An 18,352-nucleotide genomic window follows, 5' to 3' on the forward strand; every position below is an offset into this window, starting at 1 on the left:
CGGTGCTATGAATGCGAACGCTGCTAACAACGGCAACAGTGCAGACAGAGCTAATGGTGTTGAGGCCTTTGCACACTGAGTCTGGGATTTTCAGACTCGCATATTAAAAATAAATACGTATGACGTCACCTCACATTGTGTCAGTTGTGGTTGCGACTCCGAATCTTTTGTACGTCATTCAAGTTTACGGAACAGTTCAACTTTCTGCGTTTTTCCATATAGTCTTTCGAAAGCCTAAAGGCCTTTTCATACTTAGTCAGTTTTCTTTATAAGCATTTTTTTAATCCGTCATTGATACGCACCGAAACCTTGCACACTGATTCAGATGCATTTTATTGTTCTATTCGTTGTGAAAATTTCACAATACATGACAAAATTAAGAGACACATTTCCTCCTTTGCTTCTCTCCACTGGAGTTACCTATGTGGCTGTCACCACTCCCTCCCTGTCTTTCATTTGGTACCGTGGTTGCACAAAGGGGTGGAGCTGCCCTCCACATTCTGTGTGTGGTCCACATCCTCCTCCTCTTCATCATCATCCACCTGAATACTACTGTCTGACCTGTTGAAAGAGAGCTATCTGAGTTATTAAATAATTCCTCTGTCTTGTTGCGGCTGTGTCCCACCGCCACATTTTCTTCACTGATTCTTGGTCAAATGTCTATAAGTGCTCTGACGGACGCAAAAATACAGAAAATTGAACCTGTTCCAAAAATTATAATGATGGGCGAAAGTTTTGGACAAAGAAAAAAAAGCCTCAAGGAGTTGTTTGACCAAGAAGTAATGAAGAAAATGTGGCGTAATCTGCGGGACACATACATCTGCACAGGAGAGCGGAACAGGGTGCATGGTATCATTTCATAACTTAGATAGCCTACTCAGATAGTAGTATTCAGGTGGAGGATGATGATGAAGAGGAGGCTGTAGAGGATGAGGACCGCACACAGACATACAGAGAGACAGAGAGGAAGGACAGCTCAGTCCCTTTAGGTAGCTACAGCGCCAAGACGCGGCTACCTACATCCAGTGGAAAGAAGTGAGGAAAGAAATGTGTTGTTCCATTTCGTATGTTGAATTTTTGCATTTTTAGAATAATAAAACGCATCGGACTCAGTATGCCAGCAGTGCGTAACAATTTTTATCATATTACGGATTTAAAAAATGCATACGAAAAACACAGACTGGTGTGCAGAGGGAACTGGATGGTGAGCGTTATGCTTCCACAACAGTGTTGGGACAGCGCTGCCAGCAGGAAACATCGTATTTGCGCAGTCTAGATTAGCCAACCAGTGGGACTCACATGCAATAATTTGCACATATGGCCGGACTAGCTGCCACAACAAAGAACAGAGAAGCTCGGATTACAACAATCACAGAGGTAGCGTGACTTTATTCTCCTCTCAGGGTGCTATTACTTCATTATATCTTTATATGTCAAATAGTGGTTTGATGCTATATTAAAGCTGTGAATGTCACATACAGCACCTTTAAAGAATTTTCATGCCACAACTTTATTATACAGCAGCTTCACTTGCATTTAGTGTTGTAGTGGCATTTTTACATTCATAACATGATTTGGTAATAAAAGTTAATTATTAATTGGTAAGGTTAATTATTCTCACTTACTCACAGTATGTGCCCGCTATAAATGTGTTAGGGAAAATAAGAATAAACAAATGCTGATAAAGTGAAACCATGTGTTCAGCAGGCATCTAAGTAAGACAGACTGAGGCCCTGCTGTCTGTTAGGACAGGGCAGCTCTACTTTGGACAAATTAATCTCCAGTAAAGATGACTTAGATCAACTTTGAAAAACACTAAGATGAAAACCCATAAAATGATTACGAACGGCGGCCAGAATGACAAGTATTATCAACAAAAATTAATCAGGTGCATCTTTTCATGAACTCAATTAATAATGTGCAACAACGGGGTCTTTTTTCCCTGGAATGAAAATTAATTAGCAGGGGAAGGTCACTCGGAGATGCTGACATCACTCATCAGGCCGCTGTGGCAGTTCTAATTATTTGTCTTCCAGGCTTGGCTGATCAAAAATTATTGCCATACCTGAGCAACATTTAGAAAAAAAGCTTTGTTTAAAGCGCTTTTAATTAGACCTGCTATTTGATTAATGCCGTGTAAGCGCTCAGGATCGGCCCTCTTATCAGCATTTCTGACAAGTTTGCTGGGTATTGTTGTGTGAAAGACATTTTACTGACGCTAACCGACTGTTTAGTATCTAATTCGTTCACTTTAGTTGCAATTAAAAAGCTATTTACTGCGAGGGCACTTGTTGATATTAATATAGATGTTGTAAACTTTGACAAAGCACTCTGTATTGATACTTGAATTAAACATGGCATTAAGTGATAATAAGTAAAAAAAAAAACTGCAATATGTGGAGTCGACCTAATAAAGAGTGGAGTCACTAACAACCTGGAAAATCACACACAAACACAGTGCTGTTATGAACTGTGCAGTGATCACACAAGTTGCTCCTGCACATTCCTACAGTGAGCAAGTGTAGCTCTAAGGTCCCACAATTTATTGCGTTTTTGTCAGCCGTAATTAATAACAAAAGGCAAAGGTCACAGCAAGCAAACATGATTACCTAACCCCTGCCTGATAACATATCTAGCCACTGCTGGGCCCCTTGGACACACAGCAGAGAGAGGACTTGTCACAAAGCAGCGTTATGATCGAAGCTTTATCAAGCTCCTGTGGGTTTTTTTTTTTTTTTCCACTGAGTTACCGTGTTGACTCGTTGCCTGAACTATCTTCAACCCTTACTACATCAATTCACATTACCTGCAAATTAGCAAAGTTCTACTTTCAAGCTCACAGTACATTTGATCCAAATAGACTCTAAATGCCATTTCTGTTCCTATTAACCTACGGATCGGTGTGGCAGATATTTTCATGAGGTTGCTGGGGAAAAAACACGAGGCTAATGGCTTGGTTGTGACAGCGCTATTCATGATGATTTATGATTCTGTGTTTAAGTTGATTACTCCACTGCTGACTCGGAATACTATTTCAATTAGTGCACTGAAGGTCACTCCACGAAATCCCTCCATAATCTATTCCTATTAACACTAATGCGCCGAGTATCCATATCTGTTCACCCTTGTTGATTCAAATCATCCCCACTCCTAACGGCCAGCTTGTTTACCAGTTTACTGGTTCGGACGTATCCTAGATGGTAATTTTCTCTCCTCCGTGTATCATTAATGTCTTCAGTCTTGACACATGGCTAGGAGGGACATCTCAATAGAGCTTGGGTGCATTTTTATTGCTTTTATTATTTCTAATTTGTTTTACAGATCAAGTGATATTTATGCTGAATGAAATTGATCCTGAAAGCCCTATAGGCAAACGTGGTAATATTGTGAGGTTAGAAAGCAACAACCTCCTATTACTTGTCATCATGAGAACCAAAATAGCCTCAGCGTGATCAAAATTTTAGAGGTCTAAATTAATTTTACATCACTTTCATTCATACTCCCACTCACCCATGCAGAGGAGGAAATTAGCTACCTGTATTTAATCTAATATGTTCCCACTGTAAGCGCTGGTGGACATGATAGACTTAATCAGTTCACACTGAATCAAAAAGCTCACCAGACAGTGCTTAGCGATGAACAATGTATTAAGTTTCAAAGACAAGGTCTCTGAGTTTACCACCAAGAATGGAGGCCTACTTTATTTTACAGGATGCATTAGTCTCACAATCCAAATAGACCTGTCTTACTTTGGCCCTGTCTACACATATATAGATATTTTTAAATCAGATATTTTTCTCCTACGTTTCAAAAACAAAAACAACTGACCACACGACCTTCGTTTTCTGTCTCTGTCCAAACTAGTATACAAAAAGGATTACCCCTCATTGTAAAGGTAGTAAAGTGTAATATTACAGGCTAAAGCCCAGTTCAGACCAATGATTTGCGACAAGACAAAAACGTTTTAGAACGTTGCAGAGAAAACTTGTAGTGGTGTGAAATGGCTGTCTTGAGCTCGACTGAAGCCGGCCGATGGTGTCACCTGCAACTCCACTGGTCAAATCACCGGTGGCTGGTTTTAGAACGTAAAATTCGTTGCCTGTTTCTACAGGCAGTCAGCTTGTATTGAAGTCTGCTGGTCAAGTCAAAAGCAGACATGTGTTCGCTTGCTACGATAGGTGCTCTGAGCCCTCTGTTTCCGTCCTCACAGTGTGTCGTGTCGGACGGTGGGTCGCTGTATGTGCTTATGCCTCCTCACATACACACATTTTCTTAACGACGAACTAATTGGTGCTGCTTACTTATATTATTGTGCCATATTTATTATGAATACAGTCCATCTGATGCTTGTTTTTCACCATTTCATCACTACAACAAATGTAGCTGTAGCCAGTATCACACTATTACTATCCTCATTCATATTTTAAGAAGCTACAAATTATTTTCAGCTACAAAATAAGCCTGAAAAGCTGAAAATCAGAACAGAAGTACAGAGAGCTGTTGCATAGAGATGATACACCGTCATCAAATTGTATTGGTGTGAACTGTCAGGTTTTTAGAACGTTTTAGAATGGTGCATTGCAAGTAGTTTCCTGTTTCAACTCATTTTGTTGCAAATTTTTGGTCTGAACTGCACTGATGTAATTTGGTACCAGAGTCTGTTTAGCAGTGATGTCCATGGTGTTGAGTCCCCACCCATATACCCGTCCGACCAGTCGCAAGCCCCGCTACTGATCGTGAGGACACCGATCGGCACACACCGCTGTCAATCAAGACCCCCTTTTTATAGAACCAAGCTTATCAGAAAAACCAACACTTCAACATGCAATAGCATAAGATTATTTACCTACCTATACTGCAGCCAGCCACTAGGGGGCAATCAAAATGTGTTTAGCCCCACTTCTGGGGAGCTGTCATGTTGTCTATCTTTATATATAGTTATTGGTCCAAACAGTGCTAACAAGATGGAAACAAACCATGGATGTAAACGATAGTCTGCCATTGTTGTTAATGTTTCTGGCACATGCTCATTACACAAAGCAACAATGGATAGTTACAAATTGAGGAGTTGACATCATCAGTCCCCAAATTCTGTGTTTTACACAGATACAAAGAATGAAACATCTGCACCTTAAAAGCCCAAAATCTCAATTTTAGTGACGTAAAACTCCATTTGTGTGTTGACAAGGAGCTAAAGAGGAAACCTTTACAAAAAAATCTGTATACATGTAGACGGAGCCTTAGTTGTTCTGACTGCAACAGGGGCGAGATATAAATCAGACATCAGCCACAAATTTATGACTAAAAGTTTATTGCATATTTGCCAGTTAAGCTTTAAAGTTTTCTAGTTGTTTGGATTAGCAGCAAAAGATTTTATTGCGTGTTTTAAACGAGCAGACAAAAGTCAGTAAAGAAAAAAGGTGGAAACTTTAACAGCTCTTATCAGCTACAACAGGCCTCTACAGGCCTCAGGACAGGAAACATCCTTTTTTTGAGCGAAGGGTAAAAGTGCTGACATTGTCACCAGTTGATGGGACTCTATCCAAGGGATAGGTGAAAACACTTGGGCACAGTGACATCAATTTTCAAGATGATTTAACTCCATGCTCCTGTGTTGGAGGAAAGAAACTTCAGACCCCTGATTTACCTCCGATGACAGCCACGCGGCCCCCGAAACAATGTTTCCAAGGCTACTAGCGAATGACGAGTGGTCACGTCTGTACAGCCGTCCCCATTGGTTTGATTTATGTGACCGGGATCCAATAAAAATGGCAATCAAATCAACCCAGCCACTTTACAGGTAGAGGGCTGTCTGATTGAGTTGTCGAAGGCATGGCTGAGGCTCAGAATGATTATGCTAGGAAACGGAGAGGGGTCCATCTCTCCGCACCCAACAAGGACACCATACATCTCCCCATGCAGCTTTCCTACTCCACTGTGAAATGTATCCAAAATAACTGCACACCTACTGCTTGCCTGCCTCCCCTCTCTGAAGGTTATTTGTCGTCTGAAGGACTCTCCCTGTCAGAGTATGATGAATACCATGTACACAGACAAGAGCAGCGTCAGGTCCAGGATTAGCCGGAAAACTCACTGATCTGTGAATAACCTAAAAAAGAGGAGCTGAAGATTAGCAATGATGCTTTTAGGAATGATCCATCAAACTCAACTACCTCAGTCACTCAAATGAATCATCTCACTTGATTCTTTAACCCAGGCGAAGTACGAGTGACTGCCGCGCTACCTGCAGGTCACAGAGATCATTTTGAGGATGTTTATTAAATCAGTGCTATCAATTTTCTTACTGATCATCTTTTATCTGTCCTGTCCTTGGGGATGACTCAAGCACACAATGATGTTAAAGGTTGCGGTATTCAACTTATGGCTTTTCTATTCAACCTCCAGGGCTCCGCTGGCAATATTGAATTACAGCCATTGCCATAACGTACAAATTGATACCTGAAATACGCCCCATATTGAGAGAGCCTGTCAGTGAAGTTAACTCACTTCTGTTAACAGAGCTACTGTACAAAGAAGAACCAAAAAAAAAAAAGCAAACAATAATCGTGAACTATTTGCCTTGGCTTTGAACTAATGACAACTTAGGCAGGCCTGTTTACTGTGCATGAGGAAGCACACATTCAGGAAGTAAATTGGATCAAAGTACAAGCAGCTGCTTAAGTACTTACTCGCTTCGATAAGCAGAATGAAATCACCATCATTGTTGCATTAGAGTGACTTGCTTCAGTCACCGCCAGGAAAGCAGACAGGAAGAGGAGAGGGGAGCTGATAGTGTACCAGCTCCATGTGTCATGAAGGAGCCGCTGGCTAACAGCCAGCCTGAAAGAGAACAATTGAACATCACTGTAGAGTCTTTTTGTGTTGGAAACACAATCACCTTGTTAGAGAACAGAATGCATTGTACAACAGGTACAGACACATCCTCTGGAATAATAGTCAAGCATGTGCCATTTCATCCAATCAGTCCACATATTTCAAGACATACATTTGGGAGGAAGGTTTTGTTTTGTGTTTCCCTTTCGCTGTAATTGTGACCTCTGTAGACCGATTCACAGTGACGTTGCACTATCAACAACATTCGCCTCTGGCAAAAGGGCAAGCGATTTAAATTGCAGAGATATGTGAAACGACGACATTGTTTATTTCTGTTGTTACATTCAGCAGAGGTGGGAATCACCAGAGGATCCACAAATATTAAGATACTTAAGTCACCATACAATAATATTGTGATTTTATATATTTCGTGATATGCTGAGGATAGCGATAAAATGTATTCCGATATGTTGCGATGTATTACCTTTTTTCAAATGTAAATGATGTCCCCAAAGGAAAACTTAGGCAACATCTGTTTTATATAATAAGTTTTAATTCCTTTCATCTGACTTCAGCCGTTTTTTAATTGCAGCAAAATGTATCTAGTGGATTGAAAAAGGAGTTGATTGTGTGATTGACCGTGTGACGATATGCTATTGCCACAAAAATATTGCGATACTATGCTGTGTGGATTTTTCCCCCACCTCTAATGTTCAGCCGCAACTATAAAGTTAAAGATATGTAGTCAAACGTGATGGTCTGACTTATTTGATATTTCCGCTGTGCTTATTTTATATACGGTGTTGCTTTGCTAGAATCTTTGATAAACTAAATTTACTGGCACAGAAGCTAATCAATGTACTGCTATTGACAGGGTTGCAGGAAAATGTGTTTTAGCCTGTCTAAAAAAGCCCCACCAAAAAAATAAAAAAATGAAAACAATCACTAAGTTTAAGTGTACACTATATTTGTAATATTTTCACCGCTTTACCTTACACACTGACGGAGGCAGCCGTAGACCAGTAACTCCCATGTTCTGCGAAGTGAAATTACTGTTTTAGTCAATGGAGTCTGGTGGCTTTGAAATAATGTCTTAAGCCAGGGGTGTCCAAATCTTTTTGAATGGGGGCCAGATTAGATCATGTAAAAATACCTGGGGGCCAGCTGCTTCTTGCATTATATTTGTTATTTAAAAAAATCCCATACAATTTAAACAAATGCAGCTGTTTCATCTTTGATTAAAAAATATTCAATTCTATGTCACTCCTGAAAGCGGAGGTCCTCGCTTTAAGCTTCTTTGTTTCTCCAGCCTAGTTTCTACTTGGTGCATATCTCAAACTATATGATAGTGCGATTGTGAGGTGAACGTAAAAAATGGTGAACTTATTTGATTAACCAGTATTGTGTGGCGAGCCACATATAGTATATTTTGAAAGACAAGCTGCGGGCCATTTAAAATCTGTCCATGGGCCATGATTGGCCACCATGCTGGACATTTGACATGCCTGGCTTAAGCTCCCATCAGAAATAGCTATTTGAAGGCAAGGTAGTGCTGAAAATATTCTAAATATAGCATACACTTATAGTGATATTCATTCTTTTAGTTGGGCCTTGTTTTAGGTAGCTAACCAGCAGTGACCACTAATTATCCATGATTTACCCTTGGCAGTGTGATACTGGATACTGTGTGTCATGTACTGTACTGTCTGTTTTGTTGTACTCCATGACTACTGTCTGTATCTCAAATTACCCCTCAGGGACATTAAAGTTTACCTTACCTTATCTTACCTAAAGACCAGCAAATTGAGGTAGTGTTTGCTCAGCACTGTAGGCCACCACAAAAGTCAACAGAACACACATTTTTAAAAAAAAGCATGGAATAAGCTGCTCAGTTATGGTGAGAAAAAAAGCAAATGACAGCATAGATATGAACCCAAGGCCCTTTCAATATTTGCTTTTTAGGGGTCAAGACAGAGAGTGAAAACAAAAAATTCTCCGATCCGAAATGACATCATCTTAAGTTTCCACTGAACTCCGAAGACCTTTCCTCTCCAGCAAGGAGGACACAAGGAAAGTTCAAGGATTGAGCAAGTCAGTTGGACTAACATGCCATGGAACAGGAAATAGCCATTCATTGATTTTGTGTGTGTCCAGAAAGATCAATTTTATTCTTCCTTTGTTTTCAGACTACAATGCACTAAAGCTCCTGCAGCAGCAGGATGTGTTTCGTACAAGCACGGTCCAAATGAAGCTATAAATCAAGTGTTGGAGCAGAAACACATAATGTCATCCCCCATAGACCACGTACTGTACAGCACCGCACCTCAAACTCCTCCATTCTGCTTTCTCTCTCTGTCTGTACAAACAGCCGCACAATGTCAGACAATCTAATTAATGTGACTGTCAAAATATGAAAACAAGGACTGTTGAAAACTGCCGAGAAAAGTTAGCATGATGCACATTATTTTATTTCAATATGTAGTCGTGTTATTATTCTAAACTCCTCATCAAGAAGTCCATCATGGTTTGATTATATCGCTTTTCATTCGCTCCTTTATGACTGTTATCTGGTTCAACATCATTCTGTTGTTATGCAGTTTGCTGATTAAGTGTGTGTGTGTGCACGCGCGCATATGCGTGTGTGCATAAACTGACACTTCTTTAATTGTATTGCACTTGTGCTATCTGGTGCCGGAGTTAACTCGTAAAAGTGAAGTCTCAAGCAGATTCCCAGCGTCTGCCTATTTAAGATTCATAGAAAAGACCATCCACCCCAATCAATATCTACTTGAGATTTAAGTTGCATTATGTGTCCCCTTCACAGGCATGATTTAAAACATCAGCACAAAGTATTCTTAATTTTATTGCCTGCCGTAAATTAAAATTAATGATGCTGACATCCACAATTAACAATGAAAAATGCAGATTCTTATAATTACTTTAGCAGTAATATTGTTTTCAGCCCAGGCTCAAGGTGCTCCTCATATGCTCCTCAACATTCAGTAAAACACAAAAAGACAGCTTCATTACATTTTATTTGCTATAGGAAACAAAAAAAAAGGGTCTAACAAAAATCCACAGCTCATTTGGGAATATCTCGCCATGCATAATTAAGCAAATTTGATTGGAATTAAGCATGACTTCTTTTGGTTGGGTTTTAATGAATGCAAATCAGGCATCTACATCCCTAAGATTAATTTCAGCCAATTAAAAAACAAAGCTTGTTGGAAAGTGTAAAAGTGTTCAAAGCAGGGCAGCAAAGCAGTTTCTCTCTCCCCTCTCTCTCTCTCCTCATCTCATCTTCATAACTTGCACTCAGGAGAATCCCCCCCTCAACTTTGATCATTAGCATGAAGTTACAGGCAAACAGTATGAATTCAAATATGGCAGAAATGCACTGCCAAGATCCTTATGCCTTTTTAATCTCAAAGTTGCACCCCTTAATGGTTTCTTTACACAATTATTGTTTGAGTGCTTCTGCTTTAACACTGACAGGATGGTAAGGGAGCGCAGAAAGTGTGTGAAAATACACTCAAATATTGAAACAAGGTGCCAATTTCTGGCCCGGGATGCAAAGGTAAACTTTCGAGAGTTAAATATATCATTGTTGTGGGTTTTGACGGGACAAAATATGACAATTACTCTGCATTAGTTTGCCCACAATAATGTTGGCACAACCCGAAATCAACCTTTATCAGTGTTCAAGAGCATTCAATCCATCTGACTTAAGCACTCAGGAGATCTCATCGTGGTATTTTCCATGTGAAGGCACCAATGCACACCAGACCAGTGACAAATAACGCCGCTCACACCAATAACAAATGCCAGTGTCAGGCAGAGTGTATGGCTCACGTAGGTGTTAGTCTCATTATGACAGCTTTAAATTACCCTCCATCTCGAATGTTATGCTGTTTTTGCACCTATCGTTGCGCCGAGTAAATCCTGATTATTTGGAGAGTCGGACGCAAACGCTAATGATTGAGGGCAAGCAGGCACCTTCAGGCTAATGCTAATCTGCCTGCACATTGCTCGGTAGAACGCCGTGTACATTGATTTGATCTCTCACATCAAAAGACAAACAGTGGTGCAAGTCAGCACATCCCCAGTCAATGTCATTCCTTGAAGTGATTCCCCCCTCACGTGCATCTTCGCGGGCCGTGGGGAGGAAGGGAGGGAGGGAATAGAGAATTAGGTGATCGGATCTATTGGCATTTCTTTAAAGGAGATTCATGGTGGGAGGACACAGGAAAAGTGAGGAAAAGTGGTTCCCCGTTCACCTGCTAGCCGGAGCCAGTTCTGAGAGGCTTGCTGTGTTTAGACTGCATTAATCCCTCTGTCTCTACCTGTTACAGAGCTTTCATTAATGTTGTCTTTTAACATCAAGTCTCCTGCAGAGTGGGGAATAAGTGGAGAGTTCTCAGAACTCTGCAGAAAGTTCAAAGCGCCACAAGAAACCCTTTATGTGTTCCCTTAATCATTCAAAAGCCCATCCTAGTATGCCACTTGCGTAGCTCCTCCATATGACGAGAAGAATTAATATTTGGCCTCTGATGCATTCTTTTTGAAAGAATAAAGGAATGTGAAGGAAAAGCATTATCTATTCAAGGAGCGCAGGGAATACTCTGACTGTGTCTCAGTTCTGTTGTAGCTGCTGCGTCTCATTTTGTCTGTAGCAGATCACAGGGCCGCAGACTGGTACGTTTCTGAGGGAGAATGGAGAGTGGGAAATTGTACTGTTTTATTAGAACCCTGTGGGAGAGTTTTGTAGAGGCAAGCATGCCATTGAGCCTATTTGCATCATGCTAGCAGTGAATAGATATGATAATATTGTAATACTTTGGAATCACTCCCACAAAAGTGGTTTATGTGATGATTTTTATGTGGTGAGAGCCTTTGGCAGAACCCCTCATGATATCAGAGAGATAAGGTGCTTTATATTCATTTATTTACACCTAAAACATCATAGATCTGCACCTTTAGACTACAACTTAAGATCAGCACTTCAGTGTGAAAGACTTGTCAAAATACAAGCCAGAATAATTATTATTTCACTGCCGTTCTTTATCATTTGTTCTACTCCACTCCTTAGTATTTTTGTCTGTGAGTCCTCCCCTGTGTTAATGTATTAACTCTGATGCCTTAGGCTTTTCATTTCATTCAGTAAAGCCTCATTGCTATAGAGTTGGCCTTATGCTTACTTTATGCACCAAGGACCACACATTCAAGTTCACTAGAGCAAACCTACGCGCCTTTTGAAGCATTTGGACCGCGTTATTATGAAAGTATAGTGTTCGTACATTTGTAACTGCAATTGCAGCTCAGCCATCAGTGTAAAATTTGCCATTCTAAGTTTCCTGAATGCAACGAGACAGAGAGAGAGAGGGGGAACAAATGTGTGTACCCTTTATTTTCACACATAATAACACAACAGAGATTATTATTCAGGGGGTAGAACCAGTGAAAGGCTATTCAGTGCGTTTGTTTCAGACTGCCATGCTAAAAAACTGAAAACTGGAGTAATTTGCACAAAGGCTTTAAAGATTCTATGCATTCAGCCGTGGCTTTTAAAAGCATTTTAATTAATTTTCATTAAATTGCATTGAATTATTTAAAAAAGAGGGTAGTGTGGAGAAAAAAAAGTCTGTCTGCTAGGTGTAGGGCTAAATTGTGTGGAGTGAAGAGATGTTACTGGGAGATGGGAAGCCCAAGGGACAAGCAGGAGGACAATGCTGTCTCTTGGGAGAATTTTATGCTGCTGAAGTGAATTTGAATACATAAAGGAGAACTCTGGTAAAAAGGAAAGGGGGGTACAACATAGCCTGTGTTCTCCTGGTCCCTTGTGTGGGAAAAGAGGCAGATTATCCTGGGTTTTTTTCCTCCATTCTGGCCTTATTCTCAATGACTAATTTTGCATTTTAAGGTCTGCAATTGTGCCATGAGTACATTAGCTGGAGAATTGCATATTTTACCTCCACACATCGCACTTCCAAGCGTCAAATGTATGGCTCCTCAACGGTAGTTAATCTATTTGTAATGAAAGTATCCATTACCGCGTCAGTAATCTGTTACAGATACATTGCAGTAACAGATTTATTGCTTCCACTCTTTCCGCCTAGTTAGTTAATTTCTCTGCCTCTCTGTCAGCCAGTTATCGCAAAACCTCAACAGATGAGCACAAAATTCGGTGGACAGATGGGCCTTGTGCCAGAAAGCAAAGGATTAGATTCCTCTGAATCCAGGATTTCCTGATACAAGACTGTCTTATGTTTGCTGTGCGACTAAAAGACCTGATCTCAAACCTTGTTTATGGCACAAAATCATTACACAAATTGAGTGATATTTAGAGGAGGAGTTAAAAGAGGTTTGCACTGTCCAGTTTATGCCCTGCCCGTGCATGTAAACTGAACTGGGTTGTTTTCTGATGCAACAATACACAACACAGAAACACACAAACAAAAAAAGAAAGCAACATATTCGTATCAGCACATTTTTCCTGCTCAGGCAGGCAACGCCCCACACATTCTCCCCTTCTTAGTTTTCCTGTTTGGTCTGCCCTCTTTACTTTGTCCCTTATCTAAGCATCATTCATTCCTCATCCGTGATCCTGCACTTGGCTGTGGTCTGCGTGGCTTGGCACCCTCCCATCCCTCCTCTACCCCACTAAAGACACTGCTCTGCACTGTTCTTTGTCTTGGGCTAAAAGCAGAGAGGGGTTGGGGTGTGTGAGAGAGCATTACTTGTTGATATGCAGCAGCCTCACCTGTTTGCATTACACCTTGCCACAATGTCTCTCAGCATCTTGATCTGCTGCTTTATGCAGCATCAAGGTCCAACTAGGACACTGACAATACAGTTTCTGAAAGTAAAATCTTGTGTTAAAGTTAGATAATATGAAAAGTTCTTCGACGCAAAATCTGTTTTGGTCTCTTTTCAAATTATGTAACTGTTGGGAAATGTGTCAGTGTTTCTCAAAGAGCGGTCCCTGGGTCCCAGTTGGTCCTTGTTGAGCCAGATCCAAAGGAATCCCAAGGCAAATGAAGAATAATTTCATTTCATAATTATATAATTATATACAGTATACAGTCAACACATCTTCAAGACTGACTTTCACACTTGAGCTGTGTGATAACATGATAAATATATTTAACTATGATACTATAAGAGCAACAGAGGCCTTTCTTTTGTAGAACAAAGCCTGGTAAATTAAAGGCTTAATGCATCCATGACCTGAAAACAGGCATGGGCATGTCACAATGTTACAGTAAGCATCAGTGCAGCTGATGTGTTCTGTGTTCCTGTAGAGGTCACTGTTGTGTGGTGCCTCCGTGTCAGATTGGGATACTATCGGCACCCCTAATGCCTCCCTTTATGAAGTCTGCAGCACGTCCTGTGACATTGAAATAGACCAGAAGAGAAGAATTACAAAGTTAATTTTGTTTGCAAAGCCATAATGTCTAATACAAACAACGTTTTAAAAGGGAAAAGTTTGTTGGTGCTTAATCTGTACAATGCTGAACAGTAATTATTCCTTGTGCCAGTGTTAATCATGCTGTACCAGTGGTAAGTTAATTTGGACCAAATAAAGAATCTTATGTACATATGTCTGAAGGCATCTTAGAATTGTCGGATTAATTCCTCTCTGGAAGAAAACACATTATGTTAATCACAAAATCCCCATATTTGTGTATCTGGGAGATGATTGTAGTGAGCAATTATGATTGGGCTTTATTACCAAGAACACAAATTAGATAGTATGAATGAGTTCATCCCAGGCATTTGTATGTGCCATTTAACTCTGAAATCCTTGTTTATTAAACTCCAATTGCACATATGAATCAACTCTTTGGCATTAATCATGAAGTACAAGGGCCCAGATGGTACAATCTTAGCCAAGCTTGAATTAATACGAAAGGTTGAATCGCTGCTGCATCGAGATCCTCTCAAGGACCTTTGAAGAATGACATGAATAATCATTGTTGTTGGATGCATAGTTTACTAAGTCAGCGGAGCATAGTAACCTACTGCAAACTGAGAGATATTATAGCACATGCTGGTGCCCTGCGCAGACTCTTTGATGTATTACAGTGTGGATACTAAAATGAAGGTTGACTTCTTGCACTAACTCATAATATAGAATTTTAGTATCATATCATGCACCATAATATCATATCATACAGTGATCATGATAACTAAATATAAACATGGACAATGTGACACACTGATAATGGTTACACACCACAGCCTGTTGATGCTGTTGGGCTGGAGAGCACCTTCTCTTTAGCTTGAGTAATATGACATTTTACTTTTGGTGTTCATGTTAATGACACAATGATCTGATATACTGGTTTGGTATCAGTGCTGATACTGACCTTAACTAACTGGGTATTGTCCATACATGAATGATCCACATTAAATACTGATTTTTAGTCAGTTTAGTTTTTGTTAATCTTTTAAAACAATGTTCTTAAAAATCACAGAGACTTAATCTCCTGCATTATCTGAGAAAGGACGTGTAGTTACAGTCCAATGTTAACTTATATGCAGAAGAATATTCTCAATCAGTTAGTTCCACTCAGTTAGAAATATGTATTTTGAACCTAAAATTAAGAACAAAGGAATACTTTGATTATCTATTTCCAAACAGGTGCTTGGGAGAGGGATGAGCACAACACAAATACAGGACTTGCCTGATGAAGGTTCAGTTAGCGAAACACTGGCGCATTAAAATCATTGTTTTAGCAAGTTAGACAGTGTGCGGGAGTTCATCTGCGAACATAGAATTAAGACAAAATGCTGGAAATGGATTGTGGTAGGGTTGTCAACCATACCAGGAATTTGGTAGTCGATACCAATACGAGTACAATTTCACAATTCATCAATTTTATACCATGGTAAAAACAAAACAATAATTCCCCTGTACTTAAACATACACTCCCTTATGAAAAACAATGGTTTATGTCTATGTTGGTTCATGACATTTTGTAGGCAAAGAAAAAGTCTACAGTGTGTTAACATATTTCTCCTCCATTGTTGTTATTGTTCAGTACTTGTACATGTAAGATGTAACAGCTAGTCTTTGAGGTGGGCTATTTAACCTGCCCCTCCTCCACTGTAATTAAATGGCTGGGTAAAAACATAGAGATAATGGCTGTAGCTGCCATGATGTCACCCATTGGTTTGTGGACTCCTATTTTAAAGCCTTAAGTTTGGCATTTCTGCTGTTGCTATCTTGGTTTTTGGCACCAGAGGTGAACAGTGGCGATTGCTCTAAGACTGCAAGGGAAGCTCAACTTCCCCTAAAATGTCAAACAAATAAGTGGTCAAATATGTACTGTTGTGTTTACATTTCATTGACTAAATATGCGCTAGAACGCGTTCAACTTTTGTTCAGAATCAGCTACTTATCACAGGTCACTGACACGACTTTCTTCTCATTCATTCCCGTAGCGAAGGGAATGTGGAGCTGTGGAGAAGCGAGGGATTGATCTGAGCCTTAGACTGTAGCGACACCTCACAGAGGTAGCCCCACCCTTAAATACATGTAATTTTAAACCTTAATAAAATGTAAATGGGTGACTTAAATAAAACTTCACACCGATACAGTTGTGATGAATGTTGAAATTAGCTATAGAGACTAAAACCGCTTTTTATATTAGGCCGTAAACAGGTTCATTTCTGCTGTAACGTTGGGCACTTAACCATGAGTGGGGATTGACTTGCTTCTGTGGCCAGCCTCAAGTGGCCATTCAAGGAACTGCAGTTTTTGGCACTTGGCTGCGTTGGCTTCATTTTTCAGCCCCAAAGATTGCCGCTTGGGTAAGAAGTATCAGTGATAAGTGCAGCATTTTACCTTAGCTGAACAATTTTTAAATTGAAAAACTCCAAACGTGCAGCATTTAGCGCAGAATCGACACGCTGGCGTTAGTAGCATAGTGTAGGCTAAATACGCCGCACTCAGATTGCAAAAAAATTAACAAAACATGCTGCCCTCAGGAAATAAGGCTTTATTTGTTTGACAAGTCCAGGTGGCACTGTTGCTGCAGCTATATGTGTCACTGTCTACTATGTGTTGTTGTTGTGGGTAGACGTTCTTCTTTTGGCATTTAACGACAGACTAAAACACTTGTAGGCACAAGCTGTATCCTCAGGTCTGAGAGAAGTCTCTTCCCGGTACCTACGATATGAGAGAAAAACAACTGTCATGTTTTTAGAATTGTGGCATTGACTTGGTATAAAGTATCAGTTCTTGCGACATTCCTAGATCAGGGTAAATACCTTAGTCAGAATCAGTATGGGAGGTTAAAAGCAGAAATTGTAGTTCCTTAGCTCATAACTAGCACAAGGTTGCTCTCACCAATTATTACACCCTGATATGCACTCATTCAGTGAGAACTGAGATGACAAATTACAGTCTGAAAATGCAGTCAACAAAATATCAACTTGACACTAGTGATTACTATTGTCATTCATGACTTTAATACAGTACGAGGATTGGGGGGAGGAGAAGAAACAGTAGCCAACAGAATGGGCTAATAGACAAGGATCAAATGGCAAAACCATTGTCTACACTATGTAAGTGCAAATAAATTACACCGAACATACAGAAAAGGATCATGACGTGATACATTAATATATATATATCATGTCACTGTCTGTTGTTCCCTATAAAAACCGTCCTGCTCCACTTTGCTTTGGCCTCACGCTTAATGTATTCCAGCTTTGCTGATTTCCTGATTCCAAAGGACATTGCATCTCATTTCTTGTCACTTGTCTCCTAAAGTCCTAAAGGTACAATTAGCATTTTGTTTGACGAAATGTTGAGAGGTTCATAGATTGATATTTGCAAAAAATGTGGCAGGGTGTGTTTTTTTTTTTTCAAATGCAAATTCTGACATTTATTAACTTTTATTACAGATACTCTGTTTATGGATTGTAAAACTCTGCATAGATTTAATGGGAATAAAGTAAAATTACAATGTTTAAACACAATCAGTGTGGCAAACCAGCAAGTGTGTAATTTAGTGTTGTGTGGCAATGAAATGTTTTACGGGCCTTGATTTATGTCCTGTGCATGGCATTTCTAATGAGAGAGACCAACATTGCAGTGCGCCTGTGTTCCAGGAAACTACATTTACAGCAGATCTTTTTTCTCAAGAGTGTTTTTCCCCTGTGAAATAATGTCAGCACTTTCCCACCTTCAAAGTCCTTTTGTTTCCAGATCTATTAACAATTCTAATTGTACAGGAACACTTGTTAAGTAAGGCTGGTAAATAAAGCAGGAAACGCATTATTTCCTTTTAGTGCAGATTAAAGGTACAGCTATGCTGGGTTGAAACACATTAATGAGGTTTTAAATAAAAATGCTGGCAGGGAATTTACACCGCTGACTGGTTTAACTGCAGTAAGCAGTTGATTTTCCTTGATGTTAAAGGGGAACATTATTTCACCCACTAATGAAAAATACATCTTTCCAGCCTCCTATCTGTTAATTAACATGTTTGTGTTAAGGGATTTTCAA

Source organism: Epinephelus fuscoguttatus, linkage group LG13 (assembly GCF_011397635.1).
Source record: "Epinephelus fuscoguttatus linkage group LG13, E.fuscoguttatus.final_Chr_v1".
Classification (NCBI taxonomy): domain Eukaryota; kingdom Metazoa; phylum Chordata; class Actinopteri; order Perciformes; family Serranidae; genus Epinephelus; species Epinephelus fuscoguttatus.